Below are 26,300 nucleotides of genomic sequence, written 5' to 3'. Positions count from 1 at the left end.
TTAATGAACGATTAAGAATTCCTGTATTTTTATTACTTGTCTTTCTGGAAATGGAATGGCATGTAATTAAGATGGAATAGAGTAATTAGGATGGATGACAGAAAAACTGGTTTAATTAAATAAAATCTAACCTGATTCATACCAACAGAAAATCTGTGAGGTTGGCAGTTCCTAAAAACAGGAATGTCACAAACAGGCAAATTTTAACTTACAGGCTGCGGCAGATGAAGAGATGACTTCAATTACACTCTTCTGGCTGCCAGAATGAAGCAGTGGCAATAGCACACAAGTTTTTTTACCCTGAAGTTAATCAGATACTCTGAAATCCAAACGGTAGCTTTGGAGCCCATGATTCAATTTTGTGCCCACAGTTTATCTGCAAAATTGGAGGATGAGTTAAGACTTTTTAAAAATTCAGGGCTGATACAGATATCAAACCAGCAGAAAGCCCAGTCTTGTGTCAGACAGCCTCACTGAATGAACAGATTACCCAGGAGCAGCAACTCCTGAAGATCACTGCTTTCCTGAGTGTGCACCTTGCATCATTACAAAATGCCCTGCCTCATTCAGGGCCTGAACCAAAGCCCACTGTAGTCAGTGGAAAGACCCCCGCTGACTTCAATGCGCTGTGGATCAAAATAACAGGCCTTTTGCTTCGCAGTGTACAAAGCAGAGCTTCTGATGCTCACGTTAGAGGATAATGCATATTGAATGCTGCAAAATGCTCATAGAACCATGCCTCATTTGATGAGTAAACCGTCAGTAAATTTTTGATGATGCAGCTAAATTAGTCACGTTCACATGCCTGCCAAATGATAGGTGATCACTGTTTAATAATTAAAGTTCATGTGACATGAGATTTTTTGAAGGGTCATAGATAAGTCAAATCACAGCCAGTTTTCATCAGAATAATCAAGAGTACCATTTCTCAGAGTGGTCTATTTGCATGCCAAATTTTAACTTTTGAACCCAAGCTGTTTTGTTAGTACTTTTAAAAAATCTATATCTAATGGGAAGAGTATATTTTACTTTCTTCTATTTGAAAATGAGTTAATCATATTGGCCCAAACTTGTCAAAACAATTCACATTCTGACTAAGACCAGACATGGAAAAGTTCTGTCCAATAGAAGAAAGTTTCAGAAAGGTATAAACAAATGAAAACAGGGAGTTTAAATGGAAAATTGTAGGCAATCAACTCTTTGCAATCACTAGCACTTCTGCCATAACAATCCTGCCCACACAACTATTCTCTGTTCCCTGAGACACACAAGCACAGCCACACTGGCCCAAATTCAGCTGTGGAGATGACAAAGTTTGTAGAAGTTAATTTCACAAATTATTTACAAATCCAAACAGGTATTCAAACGTGCAGAGCATTTACGTTTAACAGTCTATTCATGTAACTGCTACTCCTGCAGATAATCCTTACATATGTATAATGCAAGTTAAGGCCCTGAACTAGGTGAACGTCTCAGCCACAGCGGCATGGGCCGTAGCAATGTGACTGACTGGACAGGAGTGTTGTGCTACCCAGCTTGCAGAGACCAGCGGGAAAGCTGTTGACTGACACAGCTGACAACACTTATAACACACAAGCAGCTAAACCTGGAGGAACCAAGAGAGAAAAAAAAGCAGCCCTTGCAACTGCTGAGGCCACCACACAAATGGATGTTATGTAGGGTCACACTGAAAGTCCAGAGCCATCCGCAGCATTAACGCTGATCATTTCCTGGAGGGCTGTTCCTTGTGCAAAAGGCGTGAGCAACCTGCTCCATCATAATGGATGCAGCAGACTTCTCTCTTCCTATCCTTGGTGTGCCAGCCCTGCTCCATGGGCAAGCGCAGAAGGGTGGTGGGGCTTTGGCCCTGCCTCTTCTATAGCTTCTTTTTCTAGTTACTCCCCCATGTAATCAGGACTTGTGCTCTTTTGCACACAGGGAGTGCAGGCATTGTTATTGTTAGATGCTCTTATGCAGTCATATGGAAGGTGGAGGGGAGAAGGGAATCTTTTGCTGACACCTTTGCCCTTGGATGTGCAAAGAGCAGCTCTACTGATCTAGCCCTAAATGCATATCCATTCAGACACCACACCGAAGAACACGGTATAAAAACATAGCTTTGTTAGATTAGGTAGCACAGATGTTTGGCACAGAGACTATTTTTATGCTCTACAATACTATAACGTGCATTTTATTTCACCATCTGTACAAGTTCTCTGTTCACTGCAGTGAGACTCTGCTAGAAATATATAGTATGTGGTGAAAAGAATACTGAACTTTACTTAGTAGCAATACTGCCGAACCTGATAACAATAAGATGCTCGCATCACCTAAGACTATTCAGCAACCAAATTACTCCTACTAAGCAGCAGGCTTTCACCACATTTTAGCACATTATCACTTTGTATTACTCATGTTACTAAAAGCTTTTGAATATTAATAGGAAAATAATGTTCTCAAACCTTAAATATTATGGAAGCCTTGTCTCTGCATATAATACCATAATAATAATAGCAATTTGCATTTCTATAGTGCCTTTCATCTGAGAATCTCAAAGCACTTTACAAATCAGGCTAGATTCACAGAAACTGGCACATAGAGATGAAAATTATGTGTCTCTGAGCTACCCTGGACCTTTCAGCCTCTGAAGAAATTCACATTGAAGGAGGGCAGGCTGTGTTGCTGCCATCTCCCTCCCTTGGGGTTTCTGTGATCAGGGTGCAACTGGAATTAGCAACTGAAGCTCCACGAAAGACCATTTGAAGTAAGTTGTTCAGGAGACACAGTGTACCAGCTCACTCCCCAGCCTTCCTGCTGTAGAGATGTTTGTGAAAGCACAAGCCAAAGAGCTGAGTTCACCAGAAGGGGTTATCCATGTACTAGGTACAAAAGAATATAGCCAGAATAGGTCAAATCAAAAAGTGAAACCACTCACTATGAGAACCACGATTGGGGAAGATTGGGTACAGATGGTTATGTGGAAGGTGTGGATCCACAGCCTGGCCTCAAACCATGTGTTGCCTTTGGGAAATTCTGTCATAAATGTGGGAAAAATCATCATTTTGCAAAATGCTGCAGATCCCAAATGCAGAAAAGTCAAGTGCATTCATCTGAAGACAACCCGGTTAAGGAGTTTTTCATAGACGTACTGGGAATCAAGCAAGCCTGATGTGAAGGACGGATACCACCTATGAAAGTGAATGAAACAATTATTTCATTGAAACTGGACACAGAAGTTCAGGTTAATATTCTGTCTGAACACGATTATGAGAGACTGAAAATATAAGAGACCCAAAACTGGGACCAAGAAAAATAAAAGTAACTGGTTATTCAGGAACAAACATACCAGTGAAGGGGAGGTGCACAGCTAGAATCAACCATAAAAACACAGTGTATGGGCTCCTATTCATTCTAGTGCCAAAGAAGGTGATGCCAACTTTAGGCCCGTCTGCATGTGACAAACTCAGTCTGGGAAATAAGTGCTCTCACTACAAGATCATACTGAACCTGGTTATATTCTTTTGATAATATCTAGAAGATCTGTGGATTAGGTTGCTTGCAGGGTGAACATAGAATCCAGATAAACAAGCAGGTCCTTCCAGTTATCCATCCATATAGAAAGATGCCATTTGCACTCCATGATAAAAGCAAGGCTGAGCGTGCAAGAATGGAAGCAATGCAAGTAATACAAAAACTGAAGAGCCAACAGAATGGGTGAGCTCTCTAGTCATTGTGGAGAAAAGTAATGGGCAACTATACATATGCTTAGATCTGAGAGACCTCAACAAGGCTATCAAAAGAGAACGTTTCGGACTACCAAACAGAGAAGAGATTATGGCTCGATTTGCAAATGCACAATATTTCAGTAAATTGGATGCATCCTCAGGATTTTGGCAGCTAAAATTAACTGAAGAAAACTTGAATCTGTGCACATTTAGTATCCCATTTGGAAGATACAGATTCTTACACTTATTCTTTGGCAGAGTTTCAGCATCAGAAATGTACCACAAAATAATACATATTATCTATGAACATATTAATGGTCTTGACACCTCAATGGATGACATCATCATCTGTGACAACATAAAAGAAGAGCATGATTGTAGACTATGGGAAGTCCTGGATGCAATTAGAACTGCAAATCTCAACTAAATAGGGAGAAAAGTATTTTAGAGGTTAAAGAACTGACTTTGTTGGGGACAGGATTTCTGACAAAGGTGCAAAACCTGGTAAGAGGAAGATTTCAGCCACTGAGATGATGCCATGTCCCCAGTCAAAGAAAAATGTCCAGTGGTTCCTAGGAATGGTTATGTTATCTTGGAAAATTCAAACCTAATTCATTCTAATCTACCAAAGCAGCGGCTCTGAGGAAACACCTAGGGAATAAAAATGAATGGTGTTGGGGTGCAAAATAGGAGGAATCCTGGGACGGTTTAAAAGAACAACTGATACAAGAACCAGTTTTGAAGTTCTATGCACCAGGAAGACCTGTAAAGATTTCAGCGGATGCATCACAATCTGGGTTAGGTGCAGTGATTTTACAGAAGCATGAGAATTGTTGGCAACCAGTGGCATACGCATCCAAATCACTGACTGAGGCAGAAACCAGATAAGCACAGATTGAGAAGGAACTTTTAGGAATATTGTTGCCCTGTGAGAGTTTCAATTAGTATATTTATGACTAGGAAGTAGAAGTTAAAATGGACCGCAAGCCCTGATAACGTTATTTAGCAAACAGCTAAATGACTGTACCTTAAGTATTCAAAGAATGATGGCAAAGCTGCAAAAGCATGATTTGGTTGTGACCTACACATGTAAATTCATGTTCACTGCAGATGCACTTTCCAGAGCAATGGTTCCCACTATGAAAGCAGAGAAGATTTTAGAACTAGCGTCTGTAGATCTTACTGTAAAGTCATTTTAGGTAGCTAACAGGAAATTGCAACAAATAAGAGAGGAAACAGAGAAAGATGAATAGTTGGGGATCTTTAAAGAAGTGATAAGTCAAGGGTGGCCTCAAGAAATAAGCAGTTGCAGTCCAAGTATAAGAGACTACTGCAGACATGAACTTACTATGATAGATGGGGTGATTTGCAAGGGCAGTAAGATTGTAATTCCAAAGAGCAGCCGAAAAAAATTCTACAGAAGATCAAGGAGGCTCATTTAGGAATTGAGAAGTGCAAACAAGTACAAAAGGTGCTGTATTGGCCACAGACCAATCATGACATTACTAATGTGGTAGGAAGCTGCTTTTCATGCTTGAAATACTAGCCATTCTAGCAGGCAGAGCTGCTCAGACCTCATCCAACTCTACAAAGGGCTTTATGAGACGTTAGGCACTGATTTATTTACGTGGTAATCAAAGGATTATTTAATAGTCACAGATTATACAGAAATCACTAAGTCTGTTGATAGCTGACATGAAGGGAATCTTCTCCAGACCTGGAACTCCAGATGAAACAATCATGGGGCTGCAATTTTCGAGTGCAGATTTTAGGCAATTTGCCATTGATTGGAATTTTCATCACAAAACATCAATCAAGTGGATTTATGGAAAGATCTAAGTGGACAGTAAAGAAACTTATGAAAAAAATCTGACAGTGGGGGGGATCTGTATAAAGCTTTTTGGTTTACCCAAGTAAACCTCCAGAGAATGGGTCTTCTCCAGATCAGCTGTTAATGGGAAGAAGGACCAGATCTAATTTACCAATCATTGATAACTTGCTAAAATCTTATAACAATGAAACCATATGGAAGATGAAAGAAAATCAGACATGGAAGCAGAAATATTATCTTGACAAAAGGGCATGTGATTTCTCATCTCTTAACCCAGGTGATAGAGTGTTCTTGAGGATTCAGACCTCTAATGCTTGGGGCCAAAAGGGTTCCATTAAAGAATATCTGCATTCAAAGTCTTATGTAGTCCAGACAGACCAGGGGGGACACATTTCCACATAACTGATGGGATCTAAGAGTAATCCCAGGAAGTTCCAAAACACTGACAGTCGATGGATTCTGGCGTTTTCCAAACTGACTGATCATTTATTATCAACAGACAAAAGAGAAATTGTCAAGGAACACAAGAACAACTCAGACTCTAAAGAAAGGCTGATATTGAGAAGATCAGAGAGGGAGATTAAACATCCTGAAAGACTCAGACTTGCTAGCCTGTCTGGAGAAGGGGTATTTAAGGAAAGTTAGTGGTGAAGACTCACTCCAGAGTGATGTGCTAGTAAACTCCCCTCTCTAGATATTTGACACATTGGTTTATAGAAATGTACTAGATGTGTTGAGAATTTAATGTATGTGTTCTTAGAGAGTTGTTAGCTGTTTATATAGATGTATGTAAGAGCATATTGGGGGAGAGGGTTAAGAGGAAAGATGTAGAGATATGTTTGTGGAAGATTATAATTTAGAGATGCTCCTTCATAAGGGACAGTAATATGAATTTAGAGATGTGCCATGCAAGCTGGAATTGAGAACACAGTGTAGCTGTGTACAGCAATTCACTACAGAAGCTCTCTAGTTTGTTTTGTTAAAAGTTTTATTCCTTTCTCATTCATTGGTTTGTTGTTTGAATGCAAAGATCATTACACCTGACATGTTCCCTTCCAAACCAGCACCATCCTCTTCCAGGTCTGTAGTAGCCCTCTATCAAGGAACGCATATTAGACCTTGCATAAACTGTGGATCATTAATTAATTAAACTACAATACACAAGTATGAATTAGGTAAAGAATAATATATAGAAGGTCACTTAACGGATTACCAAAATACTGAAGTATTCTAAGGGTTTTTCATAGATTTCAAGGCCAGACGGTACCATTGTGGTCATCTAGTCTAACCTCCTGTATAACACAGACCATAAAACTTCCCTAAAATAATCCCTAGAACATATCTTTCAGAAAAACATCCAATCTTAAAATTGCCAATGATGGAAAGTCCACTATGACCCTTGATAAATTGTTCCAATGGTTAATTATTCTCATCATTAAACACTTCTGCCCATGTCTAGTCTGATTTTGTCTAGCTCCAACTTCCAGCAACTGGATTGTGTTATACCTTTTTCTGCTAGATTGAAGGGGTACCAATATTTGTACCCCTTATAGATACGGACAGACCATAATCAAGTCACCCCTTAACCTTCTCTTTGTTAAACTCAATAGATGGAGCTCTTTGAAGTTTATCACTATAAGACATGTTTTCTAATCCTTTAATCATTCTTGTGGCTCCCTTTCAAATTTATCAACATCCTTCTTGAATTGTGGTCACCAGAATTGGACAATATTCCAGCAGCGGACACATCAATGTCAAATATAGAGATAAAATAACCTTTCTACTCCTGCTCGAGTTTCCCGTTTACACATCCCAGAATCACATTAGCTCTTTTGGCCACAGTGTCACACTGGGAGCTCATGTTCAACTGATTATCCATCAAAACCCCCAAATCTTTTTCAGAGTCACTGCTTCCCCCATCTTGTAGATACGGCCTACATTCTTTCTTCCTAGATGTATACATTTAGCCATTTTAAAACACATACTCTTTGCTTGTACCCAGTTTAAACGATCCAGATCGCTCTGAATCAGTGACCTGGCCTCTTCATTATTTACCAATTTTTGTATCATTTGCAAAATTTATCAGCGATGATTTTGTTTTTTCCCAGGTCATTGATAAAAATGTTAAATAGAGTAGGGCAAAGAACTGATCCCTGCGAGACCCCATGGGAAACACACCCACTTAATGACAATTCCCTGTTTACAATTACATTTTGAAACTTCTCAGTCCTGCCAATTTTTAATCAATTTAATGTGTGCCATGTTAATTTCGTATCATTCTAGTTTTTTAATCAAAATGTCATCCAGTAACAAGTCAAATGCCTTACAGAAGTATAAGTTTACTACATCAATGCCTTTATAGTAGCAGGATCAATATAAAAACTTCTGTAAGAAACTTAAACGGGACACCTAATGGTGATGAAGAATGATCCAAAGGCCACTCTGAGTTTCATTTACTTCCTTCTGAATTAGTGAGGCCCTCTGGTAATTATATTGTTTCTGAATGAGTAGCCTCGCCATAAAGGTGGAACACGCTTATGTCCCTGAATTCAGACAGATGCATCATAAAAATAACCTTCAAGTCTGTGAAATTTAAAGATTTAGGGCAAAATGTTCCCCCTCTGGCAAGCACTGCAGAGTAGCTTGTGTAACTTCCGTCAACTTCATAAATTCCCTTTAGCGCGCTGTCTCCACTGTGCTGGGCTGACGGGAAATGCGTTCCCGTCGACGCAGCACTATGCCTTTTCAGGAGGCGGTTTAATTGAATTGACTTCCGGATCAATTGAGCGGGTCTTCACTGACCACTCAATCAATCCAGATAGATCGATCTGACAGTGGTGAATTTGCCACCATTAGTAAAGACATACCCATAAACAAAATGAATACACCCAACAATGATCAGTCACTAAAAAAAGCTAGGGCAGCCCAAATTCCCTTGGGCTCCAGAGCATCCTTGGGGCAAACGCACGCTGAGAATGATGGCTTTTGCAATTCTTAAGTCTCTAGGGCTAAGGCTTCCCTGCTTAGGCCCTTCCATATGAAAAAGGTAAAAACACCTGGCTACTCAGTGAAAGCCTGGCTACTCAAGCTTGTTCTTAGCTGCCTCATTCTGTGACCAGTTTCAGAACAAAGCATTTTGAAGGGGCAAGATGGGACAAGATGAAAACACTTTAAATGTAAAGGTTTCTTTTCTTTATATGATTACATTTTACTAGGGCACTTGTGTGTAGGGAAAAACAATTAAGATATTGTTTTGTTTAGTAGTATACTTGTCAGATTTAATCCCTGAAATTTCAAGTGTTAACCCCTATTTTAGCCACAAGACTGTCATTAAAGTTAAAGAGACTCATATGGCGACAATAATATACAGCTCTGAGAAGTTTCTCCCAAAAGTGTTTTGTGAGTTGTTTGCAAGACAATTCAATGATAGAGTATAGCTATAAATGTATGTCACTTCAAAACATTAAGCAAAAACCACATTGACAACCTAACATAGCATTCAAAAGTCAGGTCTTACTTGTAAGCCCAACAATTCTATTTGTACCAGTCAACTTTACCTCGTCTCCAAGACCAAAGAATAACACCATTTAAAACTATGAACAAACTTTAAAATGTAGACATTGTTTCTTAAAAATATTAATTTAAATTCCCTACTATAAATTGTGCAAATAGAAAGGTTTAAATGTAGTAAGTTTTATTTCTCATTAGACATCAATATTATTAGCCATCTCTCTCACACACAATGGAAAATAGGGTGGTACTGTATATGGTGAAGCAAGGTGTGAAAATACAGAACTGTGTATTTTAGGAGATATACCAGCATAAAACTAGTGGGACAGAGTGGAGAACAGAATTTCAAAATAAATAATTACTTGATCCATGTATACTGAAGGCTTCTGTGTTCCCAATTTAAAATATAATTTGTTTTCTGAAAACGCACAGTTTTTATTCCAAAGAGTAATATTGTATACGGTACGAGTTTCAGGCCTAATCCAAAACCTGTTGAAGCCAATGGAAAGACTCCCGATGACTTCAGTGGGGTTTAGACTAGGCCCTAAACTTGCACCATATAAGCCCACTGAAATCAACAGCTGTTTTTTCCATTTACCTCAATGGGCTTTGGATCAAGTAATTCTGCCCTCAGATACATGCAAACAACTCCCATTAAAGCCAGTGGGTGTGGCATGTGAGTATCATACGGCAGAATTTTATCCTCTGTATTGTGCTTATATACTAACATCAGATCATTTTAATGCATTAATCTTTCAGGGTTAAATTCACTCATAGACTTTAAGGTCAGAAGGGACCATCATGATCATCTAATATGACCTGCACATTGCAGGCCACAGAACCTCACCCACCCACTCTTGTAATAGATCCTTATATCATGATTTAAAGACTTAAAGTTACAGAGAATTAACCATTTACATTAATTTAAAACTGTAAGTGACCCAGGTCCCATGCAGCAGAGGAAAGCAATGCCCCCCATGCCAGGGTCTCTGCCAATCTGACCCGAGGGAAAATTCCTTCCTGCATGAGCTTTGTTAAGAGTTAGGGTGACATAGAATCCACTTCCCAAAACCTGCAGGCAGCCTCTAGATTGCAACTTCATTGCCTCAGCTACTACCCCTCACGTCCCCTATGCATAGGTTTGGGGGCAAGGAGTGTACATAAGCAGTGTGGATGTTTTGCAGGATGGAGGATCATGAGCACAATCTCTGCAGTGAGATGAATTTCACCTTCTGTAAACTACAGAAGTAGATTAATTCAGTAAAAAGACAATTCTCTTTCATTTGATAAAGCAGACAAGTGAAAGCTCCTGAAAAGATAATTTACGAACAATTATTGTCATACAATTAAATGATGTGAAGGAAGAAATTGTAGACAAAAGCACATTACAGACACCAAAATTAAGTCTGAAAATTACTTCTATAGAAGACCAAAGCTCATTACAGCTAAACACAAGCAAACAGCAGAGCCCACAATGACAAGAATTGTTACTGTAATCAAAATTAATTTGAAATACCATATTCTTATTGTACCTAGAGTAGGTTTCCTGGGTGATCTGTGCAAAAAAAACCAAACAAACAAAAAAACAAAAAAAAACCCAACATAAGAATTATAATCAGGACCAATACTAAGCTATCAAGCAAATGTATGCAAATAATCCCACTGAAATTAAATTTGACTATATTAATTCATACTTCAAAAAAGTTAAGGCATTACACTTAGAAATCTGGGGGAGAAAATAAAAAAATGGAAAATATTTTAACTATTATTTCATGTGTATTCTGGCCATTCTAGCCGTTTTTCTGGCACTATTAGAACAAAGAGAAAATAACCAGGACATGTTACTGAACCACTAGGGGCACTGAATCCGTGACAATCGATAAAACCACAGGGTATCTCAGACATTTTGTCTCCCAACTAAGCTGTATATCAAAGTAGTGGAAGCAAAAGAAATAGATACTTTAGTTGCTAGTGTGAGCAGGCACAAAGCACAGAGGCACCACATAAAAATAAGTGAAAATGAACATAAGGTAACATAAAAATCATGCATACAATATTGTGTACATGATAGTTAACAGCTACAAAAGAAAAAACACAGTTGTTACCAGGTACTTATTGCTGAAATGAATGAATTGCATGAAAAGATGCTAAAAGGAAATTGTCCATTGCTGAGAAAAACTCCATTATGATCCACATCACATTCAAGAAATCCAAATAAATAATATAATGATCCTTTACACTTAGGCCTGGTCTACACTACAGTTAGGTCGATGTAACACATCTTCCGTTGACCTAATTATGTCACTGTACACACATTACAGCCTTGCTCCCACTGATGTAAGTGCCCTACTATACTGACATCATAACTCCACTTCCACGAGAGGTGTAGGGCTTATGTCGGTGTAGTTAAGGTGAGGCAGAGTCCTTACATGGACTGTTGGCTATCATTCTTGTCAATTTCACAGCTGGGTGCTGGAGCCATGAAATTGACAATGAAGGCTGGTAGGCTCCCTGCTCTGACACCCCATGCCTGGCTCACAACTTGGGCTATCACCCCGGGACAAGAGGGGGCTCCAGCTAGAGCCTGGCTCCCTGCTTCTAGCCTGGCTGCCCCCTGGGGTCCCAGCTTCCCGCTCCTAGCCTGGGCTGCCACCCCAGGCTGGGCGGGGGAATTGAGCACCTGGGTGCCAGCTGGGCTCCCAGCAGGGAGCGCCATGTGGAGCTGAGAGCCGGGGCTCTAAGTCCCCCACACTGCCCCTCTCAAGTTGGTGGAAGCGCTCCTGATGAGAACGTGCACCACCAGCAGAAGGAGGGTAGCATGGACGTGAAAAACCCCATTAGTTACTACAGTAGCTGTAAGTCAATCTAACATAGGTCGACTTAACTTTGTAGTGTAGACATGCCCCAAAACAGCACCATTCTCAGAAGACATTAAGAGCAATACAGACATTAACTAACTGACTTTTACAGCACTCCTGTGAGGCAGGATTAGGTTCCTGTGAACTCCTGTAGTTTCAAATCTTAAAAAATATGCATAATTTTTCCAAGATTGTATAGAACTATTCTTTCCATGCTAGAAAACCGTTTTATCTTCATATTAAAAATCTACATTATTCCATTGGTCCAAAATCTCACATAAGGCTATAGCAATAACCAGCATAGTGCATGGGTGCACCATAGGTGGAGATGGAGAGTAAACACGACCCCAGCAGCTTTACAAAGCCTATTTACAGTACCTGGACCCAATGAATCCTGAACCCAATGAAGTCAGTGGAAAAACTCCCATAGATTTTTACATGGGTCACAAGGATTTCATCCAAACTTAATTTAGATCTTATAAAAGGAACTAGATCAACAACTCTACAGACTTCATATTTCCATTTATGCACAAAATAAGCATCACTTGAATGAGTTGCCTACTCCAGAAAATTGAGATCCAGATATGAATGTTTCCTAAGCTTGGAAATGTTTGGTTTTGGTTCTGTCATTACAAATCCTGGGGCTACCCATGAAATTCAGATTCAGATCCTAAATTTCTCCAAAGAGATGTTCAGATGCAGGATTGTGGTTCATGCCTCTCTCCAACATAATTAATAGACTTCGCTCAGTCTGAACAGCAGCTTCCCCTTTTTCTCCTGTTCCTATTGCCCTGAGGTTTTGTTCTCCTGCAGTTTGTCCCCACTGAAGAGGCTGGCAATTTTCTAGGAAATGCTTTGTATTAAGTGTGACAGAAGTGAAAATGCTCTGTAATAATTTATTAATACTGTATATTGACCTGATTATTGGGATATTTACTGTATGAATAAATATGCTAGCTTTCTTTAATGAGGGGGTTATAAGGACAAACAAGCAGGAACGGAAACAATGGGTCAAGATAAGCCATCCTAGGGAAAACACTTACAGGTTGCTAAAAGACAATGCTTAAACTGTTTAGCTTTGAAAATTCTACCTCCTGGCTCTGGCCAATTTACAGAACTATTTTTGATGAGCAGGACCAACATTTGAGAACAAGAAGATCAAAAAGGAGTATGGGAGTTTTAAAGGAGCACTATTTCAAGAGGAGGGCAGTTGTTTAGGGGAGTTATTCAGGAGGAACAGACTAACACACAGGGACCCTTTGGGGTGTCTGAAGAAGTCTGGCCTGCCTCGGTTACCAGAGGATGGTAAGACTTTAGGTTAGATAGACATGCATGTATGCTGGTTGTGGTTTCAAAATCCTCTCTCTAAAATGTTTTGTTCCTACTGTTAAACAATACTTTTGTGTTAAGAAGGCTGGTGTGCTACCCTATACTACCGGGCAGAGACTCCAGAAGGGAAGAACCATAGACAACTGAACTCCATTGGACCTGCTGGGTAAGCATGGTTGATACGCAGTATTGTAGCCCAGGCCCAGTCTAAAAGTGGGAGAATCGTAGAATCCTGAGCCCGGAGAGGTAAAGGGGGCACACACTCAGAAAGGGGACAGAAAGGCAGCTAGCCCTGTAACCATGACAGTATATCCGCAGCAGTCAAGTAGCAGTTTTCTTTACAGTGCTGAATTTTAAAACTAAATTGAGATGGGTTTTAAATTACATCATTGCACTTTAAGAACAGTACTTACCTAATGCAGAAATAATTATCAAAGATGAAGAATCTAATTGCCACTGGCAACAAGGAGCAGATGCAATAGGGCAAAAAGCCCAGGACAGCAAGAGAGAGGGGAGGGGGGCCAGAAATTCAAACTTGCCTTGTCTAATCAAAAGAAGCACAATAGTCTATTAGTAAAATTACTTCACACATCTATAGTCAAGTTCTGGTTATCTATAACTGTCCACATGTAGGTACTGCAGTACTGTATTTCTCAGTAAAATACAGAAAAGGGGATTCCAGATGGTGTCTCAGCTAAAAATCATTAAGCAAGACCAAATCATTGACAAAAATGGCCTGTTTCGACGGACTATGTAATGTTTGAAAGGAAAACAATGACAAATGCACAAACAAGTGATTTACCTTTCCTCCTTTCTCCCTAACCTTTTCCAATTTTTATTATCTGTGTGAATTTTTTCTTTATGAACATTGTGTGATCTATCCACAGGGCTATTGTTTACATGTTTTCCAAACTAAGTTCCAAAACTAAGTCAATTTTATAGGCTTAGTACATACCTTGGGGTTTGGTTTTTTTGGTGGTGTTGGTACTTCGATTTTAACTGGATTTTTTTGGCTGTTCCTTATTTTACCCACGGCCCAATTTCTTCTGATTGCTAACCCCATCCAGCTGATTATAGGTATTGTGATATAGCAAAGGCAGAAGGCTGTAGGAAAGTGATTGAAGGCAGATATATAAGCCTCAGAATGCTCCGGGCTCTGTTCCCTGCAGTGTAGCTGAGGGTTGTTAGGGGGCAATCAGGAGCAGCTGGGGGCAATTAGGAACCAGCCAGGTGCTCCATAAAAACCCTCCGCCCCAAACAGACAGGGCATGAGCTGGGAGCAGTGCTGTGCTGTGCTGTGCTGTGCTGTGCTGTGCTGTGCTGTGCTGCAAGGAGGAACAGACCAAAGTGCTGAGATTCTGTGGAGGAACAGGCTGGAAAAAGGTACCAGGCTCAAGAAGCCAGAAGGAGGGGGAAAATTAGCCCAGGGGAAGAGAAGTGCAGTTGGGAACACGGTGCCAGCAGCACCTAGCTGCTTCTCATAGGGCCCCTGGGCTGGGACTCGGAGGAGCGGGTGGGCCCGGGTCCCTACCCCCTCCTCGGGGAAGACGGGGTGACTAGAGACGCCCTGACCCACTACAAGCAACCAAAGTGTGAGGCCCGCTAGGGAGAAGTTGGCTGCCTGCCACAGTATTAAGAGAACTAGTATGTTAGTTGGTTCAACTATCTTTGGATAGCTGGTAGTCCAGAATTCATAACACACTTATTAACCAATTGCAACTTTCAGGAAGCAGATGCCAATGAAATTCTTGAGTACTGTTTCTTACAACTAACTAAATGTGATAGAGTGCTATAGAGAAGATAATACTTAAAGGGTTTCCAACCCCTGAAATACCCAGTTCAATTCAGCATGACAATTACAGTATCTCTTCCAAACAGCTTAATATTTTAAAAAGACTTTCTGTACTGCTGCTATCTGTAAAATGAGTCATGGTAGCTTCCTTCCCCAACTCTTTTTCATTTTCATAATGATAATACAAACATTAATTATTACTCTTGCAGTGTGGCATTTAAAAATACATGCAATCTGGAATTTTCTTTACATCTTTTGTACATTTGTTTACTAAATATATAGGGGACAGATTTATAATGGGACAAACGTCAGTTTAGGTACCTACTGAAAGCCAGTGGGAGGTGGATGCCTAATGCCCATCTGTTTGCCTTTGAAAACTTCCTCCAAGGTTTTACAAGTTTTGGCTTCCCAATATACTTTGGTTATATATAAATATGATCACATTCTGAACATAGTATATACAGTAATATATGATAATATAATCAGAATATAAGACAGTACATAGTGTACATTACATTTGAAGTAAATCACAGTTATGTATTTAAGTATTTTAAATCAAGTTTTCCATTAAACTCTTCTGTGTCAGCTTTATTTGAACTTAAATATTACATTCTGCATGCACAGAGATAATCTGATGAATTGTTAAATCACAGTCCACATCACGCAGGGTGTGTAGAAAAATAATATAGCAGGATCCAAATCCAAAGCCCATTGAAGTCAATGGTAAGACCCCACTGAGTTCAATGGCTTTGCATGAGACGCCAGCAGCAGGAGTCTCAAGGAGCATAGTGGCTTAATCAACCAGAATGCCTCTGGGTGGGGAGCACGTTAGAGAGGGAGCTTCCACAGCCTCTGAAAGAATGTGCTATGTGCTCCCTTCATGCTGGCTATGCTCTGTTAGACAATGTACAAGGTGATGATGGCCACCTGATGTCAAGCCCCAAACCTCTTTTGGGTTTCTAGTACCACCACCAGTAGTAGATACCTTCAGTCCTTACCAAGGACTGTAGTCGTGTCTATCCCTTGGCCTGGGATTATGAGAGTATGTGTGAAGCTTCTTCTATCTGGCCATAATCTAGCCCATAATAGGGTCATTCAATTTTTTGTTATTCTACTGTTCATTTCATTGTAAATATTTTCTGATTTGTGTCACAACTGTAGTTAAGATGTGTCACAGTTCAGGGCAACTGCACGAGTATTCCCCTTCTGTAGACTAGCAAAGGCACCTAATTTTAGGCTTCCAACTCCCCAGCTGTCATCCTCTTGGGCGGAGACGTGTCTCTTGCCCCACATCTGGAGTATTTCCGGACTGGACAGCTCCCCGCCCACCCTTGTTATTCCCCAGCAAGGCCAGACTGCCTAAACAGGCCTGCTTTACTTTTCTCCTCAGAGATGGTAAACAATGTCATTGCCACAGTTAAGTTACCACACAGCCCTATATAAGCAAGCACATTTATTCTTAAGCTAAAAGCATTACAGAGAAAACACATTAAAACAATAATAGAATCTACAGGCATGCCAGTAAGCTTACCAAAGCTCACCCCAATGCCAACAAGGGCTCTGACTGGTGAATAATCCTTCAAACTGCCCCAAGAGGTTTTCTGTGCTTACCAGTTTGTAACCAATTTGGCTCAGAATCAGCACACCCATGAATCTGAGAGTCATGTGCTTTGGGTCTTTGAAGAGACCATGAATAAGTAATCAGCCACACAATGGGTTGCTCCTCAAGGCACAGCTTCAAAAGGATGGATACAGAGGTGAGCAATTTGCATTCCCCTCCTCCCAGGTACGTCCTAGGAATCCCATTTAACTTTTGTTTGTCAAGAACATTATTACAAAGAGTACTTTGAAGCTCTATAACACTTTCCAGGGTTTATATTAGCTACATCTCCTCCTCATAGATGTTACATACCATTCCACAATAATACATAAACTTTTGCATTCTTAATACAATGAACTGCTAAAATACTTAATCTTAATTCAATAAGGTTTGTCCAGAATACTACAGGAAATTGCTCTCTCTGTCACAAGGTGTAGTATGGGATATGTGCAAGTTAGCAGGCGATATTGATATTGCATTGGAATATCACTTCAGCAGAGGAGAAGGCACCACACTATATAATTATAGACGACTTAATTATGGAAAATGTGAAAACTAAAAGTCATCATTAAAAATGAATTTGATTGCAGGCAGATTCTGCATTATGTTTACTTAGGCATTTTTTTACATCCAGCTTTACATTATTCATGCTTTTATTTGCTGGCCTGTGCTGGTGTATTTTTTGGAATGGGATTTTCTGCCTCAGAATCTACAAGTATTGAACAAAGAGCCAGAATCATAGACAGAAGCTTGAAACAAAAGAGTAGCTAGTGGAAGCTGAGGCAAACCTATTGTGAGTATGAAGATTAAATGGGTGATTTTATTCTTTTTTTTTTTTTTTTTTTAAACAGTTTCCCCAATTTTACCCTGTGAGGGCTTAACAGGAGTTTACTCCAATTCTTGTGTGGGTCTCTGTGCATTGCTGGTACTGCACTGGATGTCAGTTGTGGGGCAGATGGTTTTTAAAGGTATGTCATGGGCTGCTCTGTTGTACATTCTCTTATTAGTTGCTCTGGGGGCATTTGCACAACAATAATATAGGCTTGTTGGGACATCCTCTGAACTCCTGTTTTGGCCAGATATATCCTCTTTAAGCTCCACTTCATTTAAATCAGTTTATACTCATTTTGAACACCAGGAAATGCTTGATTCTTCCTATTCCCATTTTCTGATCTTTTTGCGCCAACTAACTTATATCACAATGTAAGTCACAACACAATTTTGACCAGCTTTTTATGGGCCAAATTAGACCTGGGGTAAATAGATGTGCCTCCACTCACTTTAACACAATTGTACCTACTGATACCATATGTAAATTTGGTCCAACCCAGGGTGTGCACAGGAATTTAAATTTTACTCCTTTCTGAGGGATACATTCTGTGCCCACCCAGACCTGGGAGCAGCTCTCACTCACTTTACCCCTATGGCCCCGGGAACAGTCATAATGATCCTCCAGATTTGTCAGGCTAGTATATATAAACAGCTGTGGAATATTCTTATGAATGAAAAATTAACATAATTTCAAGACTATTGTCTCCTTACTTCTCTATTGGTTGGCTCCATTTTAATCAGCACACAGAAAAATGGCCTTTCATGTAGCTAGACCCACTAGTTTAACCTCACTTTTCATATACTGATGGACTAAGATGAATTATAACATCTAATAAATTGGATGTAATTACTCTTATCAAGATTTTCTTTTACAACCAACCCACACCCAGTGCATTCCCTGAAGATATCTACTCTACTTGTTGCTTTTAAGAGCTGTTTCTTGGGCTGAATCAGTTTACCCTACTCATATAAAACTCCCATTGAAGTTAATGGGATTTGAATGTGAATAAAGTGAGCGGGATTTGACACCTTTCTGGGCAATATTATATTCCAGCCCTTTAAAATGTCCTTTACACATTCTAAAAATGAATCTTTACACATTTTTAAAAAAATATCTTACAACAGCAGATGTTTGAGGAGTGATTTTACAATTGGAAAAGTATTTGTTTTTTTATTGGCATTGTCTCCCCAAAAGTTGATAGATTTCTCCAGTCACTCATACATAAGCTGTGAGAAATTAACAGAAATATTATTACATGATCAGCCCCACAAGGAACATTATTATTCATTTTCATACTATCCATTTACCCAGCTAAGGATAAAGGCTGTGATACATATTACTCAGAAACTGGAGGCTAGGTTTTTAGCATTTATTTAACTGCTTACTGGGTTTTCCTTATTACAGTTGCCTGTGAGTCTATACATTTTACCTTAAAGAACCTTTCTTTATTATTTATATATAAAACCACAACAAATTAGTGGCAAGCTGATGGTATGTTAAGTCAGTGGTTCCCAACCTGTGGCCTGAGGGGTCTTTCAAAGTGGCCTGCCACTCCTCTCCCACTGGCTGCAGAAGGGAGCCGCTGCCTAAGGACTCAGGTGGAGCACGCTGCCACTGGGCTACAAGACTGGTGCAGGCTCCTTGCTGCAGCCAAGGAGATGGAGATCAGCGCTCCCCTCCTCCTGGCTGTAGCAGGGAGCACAGCGAAGCACTCTGCCTGGGTCCATAGGTGCTGTGGTTCCTGCTGGAGCCAGAGGGAGGGGAGATCAGTGCTCCCCTCCCCCGGCTCCAGCAGAGAGCAAAGCGCTCTGCCTGGGTCCCTAGGTGCTGAGGTCCCTGCTGAAGCCAGAGGGAGAGGAGCACTGATCTCCTGTCTCCCTGGCAGTAGAATGGAGCCACTGTCTAGGGACCCAGGTGGAGCGCACGGGGCTACAGAACACATGCAGTTTCCCTGCTGCAGCCAGGGGGACAAGAGATCAGCAAGGAAGCAGCCTCCTCGCTGAACACCTTCCATCTGGCTGCAGTGGGGGGCAAGAAGGGGGGGCTGTGGCAGAGACTGGTGGCCATTCAGGGTTGTAAAAATGATATCTGTGGCCCTCGAGCCAAAAAGGTTGGGAACCATGGGGTTAAGTAGTTTCTGGGGTTCCTGCCTTTTGACCTAATATGGGACATGATCCCGAATACACTTTAGTGTGTGTAACTTTCTAACACAAGTGAGATTGCTGACATGAAAAAAGTTACAAGCATAAGCATTTGCACAACTGGGCTCATAATCAGCCACCTAAAGATGGATAGATCTGAGGGAAATAAAACATACCCAAAACACGATGGGCCCAATCCTCAAATGGTGTATATTCCAGATTTACACCATCTGAGGATCTGGATGAATATTTAAAGCCATTCAGAGCCAACAAGCAACTAGTCTGTGTATTCATGTGAACTTACTATTGTTACCCTCATCCTCCTCCTCTCCTTTCCTCCTGTTTATCCCATTCGCTTGGTTTGTCCTGTCTTAATTTAGGCCCCTATCCAGCAAATGCTTTCACAGGTGCATAACTTTATGTCTGTGAGTAGTCCCACATGCATAAACTTTAAATCTAAGTTCACATGATTACAGAGGCTAGCACCTTGATGGCTCTGAATCATTTAAAAGTATCAAAGTGTCCAATGATATCTAAATCAATGAGAATTACTTATGCATAAAGTCACTCAAAGCTTCCATTGGTCAATTACCCTGGGCACAAAGTTTAACTGTGCCCTTTTAGGTGTTTCTGAATTTCTACTTCTGTGTTTTTACAAAATATGGACTGCACATATTGTAAATGCAATTACTGTATAATAATCAAATACACCTAGTCACTAACTCACACTTCATACTAACTTATCATGAAAAGTTGCTATTCAGGGACCCCAGTGAATAACTTCACAACTAGTGTTTCCAAATAGCTGTACTGAAACCAAACACACACTATGGTATCTCCACATCTGGGTATTAAAATAAGCAAGGATGGCAGAGCATAAAGTTAGTGGCCAAGAGATGGAGAATTAGAATATACAATAGTCATCATAAAGACAGGCGTTTTCCCCTTTGCTATTAGGTACATCTACACATAAGTTATAAGACTCCATCATGATATACAGGCACAGCACCACATTGGGGATGATAGAAAGTCACACCAAACAAGGGAAACTGAGAGGAATTCCACCTCACAAAGGCAGAGAGGCATGCAAGAGAAGAGCAAATTTCCCTTGCATATTTGATCAATTCCAATGGCTGGTACTTAGGGCAAAGCAGGGATCAGGTCAACAAGTGGCAGTCCTTGCATTTCCTGGTCTTCCAGGCTTCCAGCCCGCAGGAGTGCTTGGAACAGCCAGGCACAATCTGATCCCTAAAGGTGACTGTATTCTCTAGGTGATGGTCTATATTCTGCTCTCCCTCAGACTAAAGTAAAGCTTCTGACGTTAATGGAGTTTCACTGGTATAAAACATGTACAAGTCTGAGCAGTATTGCGCCCAGTGGAGTTATTCTAGATTTACATTGGTATAACTATGATTAAATCTGGCCTTCTAACTCTGTCCTTTATGATCCTCCCTTAATTAAAATCCCAGAGAAGGGGTGAAGTAGCAGTCTTGAACAACAGTGCCTATGTTAAGGAAAGATTGTCAAAGCATGCTATCCTCCCTACATATGACTATTTTGAATTAACTAATATAATAGCAATAAATGAAACTATTTTTACCACCTTTGGTGTATTTAAACCTTACTGGGGCCTTATAAATACATTTGTCATACCTCAATGCGTACCATGTCTCAAGAGTTATTACTGTATATTTTGGCATAAGAAAAATCAAGGGAATCTGATTAGTTTCAAGCTAAAAAATTTGTCATGCAAGTAATGTCCTCATATATATAGAATTATAGTATGGCAATCTCTTGTTCTGAAGATTTTTTTCAATGTCAAATATTTTAAAAATTCCCCATGCAATACATAGATATTAATTGCTACCTTCAGGGTATCTTTTCTACATGCCAATACTTCTCATGCATGAGGTACAATGAATGATAAAGGCTCAAGCCATTCTATCAGTTATGAAGCAGAACTCTTGCTGAAGACAATGAGTTCTTAAAAATCAGTGCTGTGAGATGGTCCAGCATGGAGTAGTTAGAAAAAAGAAACTGACTACTAAACTTCTAAGCAGATTTGCTTTTTGTGAGAATTTATTCAGTTTGTCATGAAGACAGTGACACATTTAAGCAACAACACAAACAAGTCCATTAATGCAAGTATCTCAAAGTGGCACGGAATGAACAAGCTTCCAGGCAGCTCCAAGTTCAACAAAACAACATGCTATTCTTACGCTGCAGAAACATAAAAGGTCATTTTTCCAAGAATTTACAAGATATGAAAACTATGTGCTTTTTGAGACTGAACTGGATCCTGAAAATGTTAATGCTGAGGAACACAAGAAAAGAATCTTACAGGAAACAATGTGCATCATTAAATACAAAGAAATTTGTCTGCAGAATTGACTCATGACAGATCTAAACAGGATCTGAATGAGCTCTCCTCTGCCGAGCTGGCTGGAGTGAGGGGAACAGGCTGCAGGACCAGACCGTATTTGCATAAGTACACCCGCCCTGCCATGATGGGACTGCTTTGCCCAAATAATCCCTTTGGCTGGTGTTGAGTTACATATTAATGATGAATGCAGGGGGAATTAAATATTGCTCTCCTTATTGTATGAGCAAAGGGCAGCAGAATTGTGCTCTAGCCCATAGTTTCTCAACCTGTGGTACGCGTACCCCGAGACACAGGCAGTGGGTACGCAGCAAAAAACCCATTGAAGGGAGGCGGGCGGCAGCTGCTGACTTCTGGGGAAGCCAGGCGGCAGCCACCCACTTCCCGCCTGGTCCCAGCTCCCAGATGGGAGGCAGGCAGCAGCCTGAGGGAGGTGAGCGGCAGCCGCCGGCTTCCCGCCTGGTCCCACCTCCTAGCTGGGAGGTGGACGGCACCTGCCGGATTCTTAGCACATCAGACGGCAGCTGCCGGCTTGGACAGCAGCCACTGGCTTTTTGGGAAGTCTGGTGACAGCCGCCCGCGTTCCACCCAGTCCCAGCTCCCATGTGGGAGCCTGGCGACAGCCTCCTGCGCCCTGCGAGCTGGGCTCACAGCTGGGTGTCAGCCACCCACTCCCCGGCTCCGAGCCAAGAGACAGCCTCCCGCACCCTGGCTTGAAGATGCGCAGCAGCTGCCTGCCGCCTGCCCACATCCCCGGGTCCCAGCCTGCGCGGAAGCCTCCTCCACCCCAGCTAGGAGCAGGTGGCAGTGTCCCACCTCCTGGGCTGGCAGCACCTTAATACAATTAAATTAAATACAAGCTTACACCTTGCCCAGGTGGCAACTCCCCTTCCCGGCTCAAAGCCCGGTGCCCAGAAAGCCAGGAGGAGAGCCCAATGGCTTGCCCACTCCTGGAGCCAGGCTCTACCCACAGGTTGACTTGTCAGTTTCACGGCTCTAGCTGAGCCATGAAATTGACAACTATGACAGCCCCAGATTTTACCAGTATAAGTCTTAAGAGGAGCCCACACAGTGTGATTTGCCCCAGGCCTGCACCCCCCTAGGGATGGCCCTGGGGAGCGCTGCCATCCACTCAGGGACACTAGTGCCTGCTCATACCTCACAAGTTCCCACCTGTGTGAGGAGAACACCACGCAACTGCGCCATCAGGCCATAGTGATTGGCTGGCGTTGACCTTTGCTCCTATATGGAGGAAGGGGAGGAGGAAGGAGGGGAGAAACATCAGGGGGTTTTGTGATCTGCCACGGCCACACAGCACTGCAGAACTCTCCTGCTTCACGAGAAATACAGTCATTCAGCAGTAAAGGGGAAAAAGATTGTATTTCTCAGAGAGGAAAATTGAGTGTTGGGGTACTTACTAAAATTGCCAGAAGTCAGGGGGTACTTGCTACTTAAAAGGTTGAGAAGCACTGCTTCTAGCCTGTCCAGATTGAAGGGTCACTCCCATCTGAACTGAACTTGGTAAGCAGGGGGCTCAGATGCAGACCTTTGTGAAAGGTAGAGTGGGTGGGGACAGGTGGCCATGCTGGGAGATGTGGCCTTTGCTTAATAGCCTAGGCATGGTTTGACCTACCCCTCCCCACTGTTCAAAGATGGAGCTTTAGTTAGCTCTATTAGAAGTCTTTTTGGTTCGTTAAGTGAGCTGAAATCACTTGCTGTGGGACAGCGTTCCTGCCCAGCCTGCCTTCTCAGAGAAGTTCCCTCACTGAGAGCTGAAAACCACTAAGAGCTGGGAGGAGCCTCTGGAGACCGACCTGCAGAGGAGCAGGTGGCAGCAGAAGATGATGGTGAGCATCGGAGCAGCCGGCAGAGTAGCCAGCAGAGCGGCCAGAGGACTGGCAAGCTGGTGGGACAGCAAGTGGCCAGCTGGAACATAGTGGCTGGACAGTGGAGCAAGCAAGATGCCTCCTTTCCTTCTCTCCTTCTCCTCTCTCTCCTCCCTCCCCCTCCGAACTCTGCAGCTGCACCTCTAGATTCTGAGTCTGCCCTGATTAAGGACAGCATCTATGAGTGGGGTGCTATGAAGGGAGGGGCACATAGAAGGAAATTTTTGTTGCTGACCTTAAGAACCTGAGGCAAAAGAAAACTCTGGGGTGGGTGTTTTGTTTATGGTTTTATGCATGTGAATTCTGGTTGCGACATTTTCCCAAGTTAAATGCTGGGTTACTTTCCTCCTTTTTATTAAAAGTCTCTTTTCTACACTCAGTCTCTGAGCTTGCGAGAGGGAAAGTATTGCCTCTACAGGTGCCCATGGGTGATGTGTAATTGTCCCAGGTTATTGAGTGGGGTCTCGAGCCGGTTTTGTGCTGTATTGTTGAAAGGAACCCCTACATATTGAACCCGGCCCTTGTTGCTGCCGACTCCAACTAGCAAAGGGGGTTCCACAGAAATACAATGAAAATTTTCATATTAAATTTTAAATTATGTCCTTATTTTCTGCAACATCTTTATCCATGCAGATATCGACAATAAGACCACAAATGTATTCAAAATTGGTATATTTTTTCCATCTCATATGAAACTACAAAACAACTACACTAAACTACAGTTACAGCTGCTAGAAATATATTCCATGTTGGGCCTGGGCTAGAATTAAACATAGGATGCTATTTGTAGCAACTGCATTTTAATGTAGTTATTTTGTCTTTTATATCTCTTAGTAAGGCTATTAAAAAGCTGCAGTAATTGCACAAAAGGGGGCTGAATTCTCTGTTACAATGAATTAAAGATGGTGTTAGTACCATAGCAAGGCAAATTAACATCAGTCTCCCAAGCAGTACACATTGTTTATTTAATCCCTTTTTACTGTTGTTACATAGGACTGAGACTGTTGCACTGTTTAAAGTCTGAAGCCCTGCCAGATAAGAAGCTCCAAGCCCTATAAGGCCTCATTAGCTGGCTGCACACTGGGACAACCATTAAGCAGAAAGGTCAACCCACTATACTAGATCAAATGGAGAAAGAAGCAGCTCCTCAGGAGTTAGAGCTGCTCAGGGAAGAGAGTTTATCTCCCTGTGCATTACAGCTTCCTATCAGGAGCTGGTACTTCCCACCAGGCTGAGGCTGAAGGGTTATTAGGGTGGGGGTCATGCAGAGGACTGACTTTCAGGTCACCATTTCATCAAATGTGGGGGTATGAGCTCTCCCAGCTCAGATCAGTGCAGAGTGCTCATGGTGATGTTCCTGTTTTTGATTGTTAAACGTGTTGTAGTACTAGTCACCCATCTACTTGTAGAGCAAAGGCTTTGTTGTTGTTTACTTTGAAACAGAGTGAGATAATTGGGACTGGAATCAATACTGTAACACTGTATCTTCCAGCACATAGTTTAATATAATATAGAATCTGTACTTGGGAATGCTATCTTCTCTAATCATACTTGGAAACTGTCAAATGTATGGAGCTCAAATCCCTTCCTGCAAACCAAAGAGTGGAAGAAGAAAAGGGCAGACTTTGGCAAAATACTCCCATCTTGGTGACACTGAACGTCTCTAAACCAACCAATGAGAGATATGCTCACATGTATTAGACGAAACTACGAGGAGCCAAGATTGGTATCCAAATACTTGTGAAGATATAAAGCAATATTTAAATGGTTATTGTGGTAAGAAAGAAAATGATGTGCTCTGCTGTGTTGTGATTTGTATTCTCTTTGATGGTAATAAGATGAGCCTGAACCAAAACTGCTCCAAACTATCTTAACTTTGGGGAATGTGTACTTCTGGATACAAAGCAAACTCCTTTGCAGGACCCCTACGTCTATAATACGCGGAAACAAAACCCAGGCTCTGTATACTCTTGAATTTTGCAAAAGTCAGGGTCTGGGTCCCAACTTGATGGCTCAGGCCCATCTTTAGTAATAACAGTGCTTGGATGTGCAACTCTGAATGATGTTCTCTGAACATATATATCCAGTTTCACCAAAAGTGATGTTAGTTTTGAAAGCTGCCTTGGACAACGTAGTCTTCGTGTTGCTAACAGGCTGCCTGTGTTGGGTGAATCTAGAAGCCTTAAATTTTTCAAGCACAGTTTTGGAACCTGGATAACAACATTGTTAATTGTTTTAAAGTCTTAGAAATAGATTTCCCCTCCCTCAAATGAGAAGGCTGTCAAAATTACCTAGGTATTTAGTTTTATAGCCCTGCTCATCACTGTAATATGCGAGCACCTTCCATAATCAATAGCAATAGTGCAGTCCTAATGGACTTCATGGAGTCTCTGGCTCTCCTTCTTCATAGTAAAAT

General features: G+C 41.4%; 1 protein-coding gene across 2 annotated transcripts in view; it reads right to left on the bottom strand.

The window, feature by feature from the left end:
* Nucleotides 1–26,300, bottom strand: part of NWD2 (NACHT and WD repeat domain containing 2) — a 116,216-nt gene that overhangs the window by 80,307 nt on the left and 9,609 nt on the right. Inside the window, exon 1 of one of the 2 annotated variants that reach the window (XR_010920440.1) lies at nucleotides 14,209–14,340. The exons of the other annotated variant lie outside the window; for it this stretch is intronic. The gene's annotated coding sequence lies outside the window, so the exon portion shown is untranslated. Of the gene's footprint in view, nucleotides 1–14,208; nucleotides 14,341–26,300 lie in introns of those variants that run through there. 2 annotated transcript variants of the gene reach the window in all.

Source organism: Emydura macquarii, unplaced genomic scaffold (genome assembly GCF_026122565.2).
Source record: "Emydura macquarii macquarii isolate MOO-44397 ecotype Brisbane River unplaced genomic scaffold, CSIRO-AGI_Emac_v2 contig_1353, whole genome shotgun sequence".
NCBI lineage: Eukaryota > Metazoa > Chordata > Testudines > Chelidae > Emydura > Emydura macquarii.
This window is presented reverse-complemented; position numbering and strand designations above follow the sequence as displayed.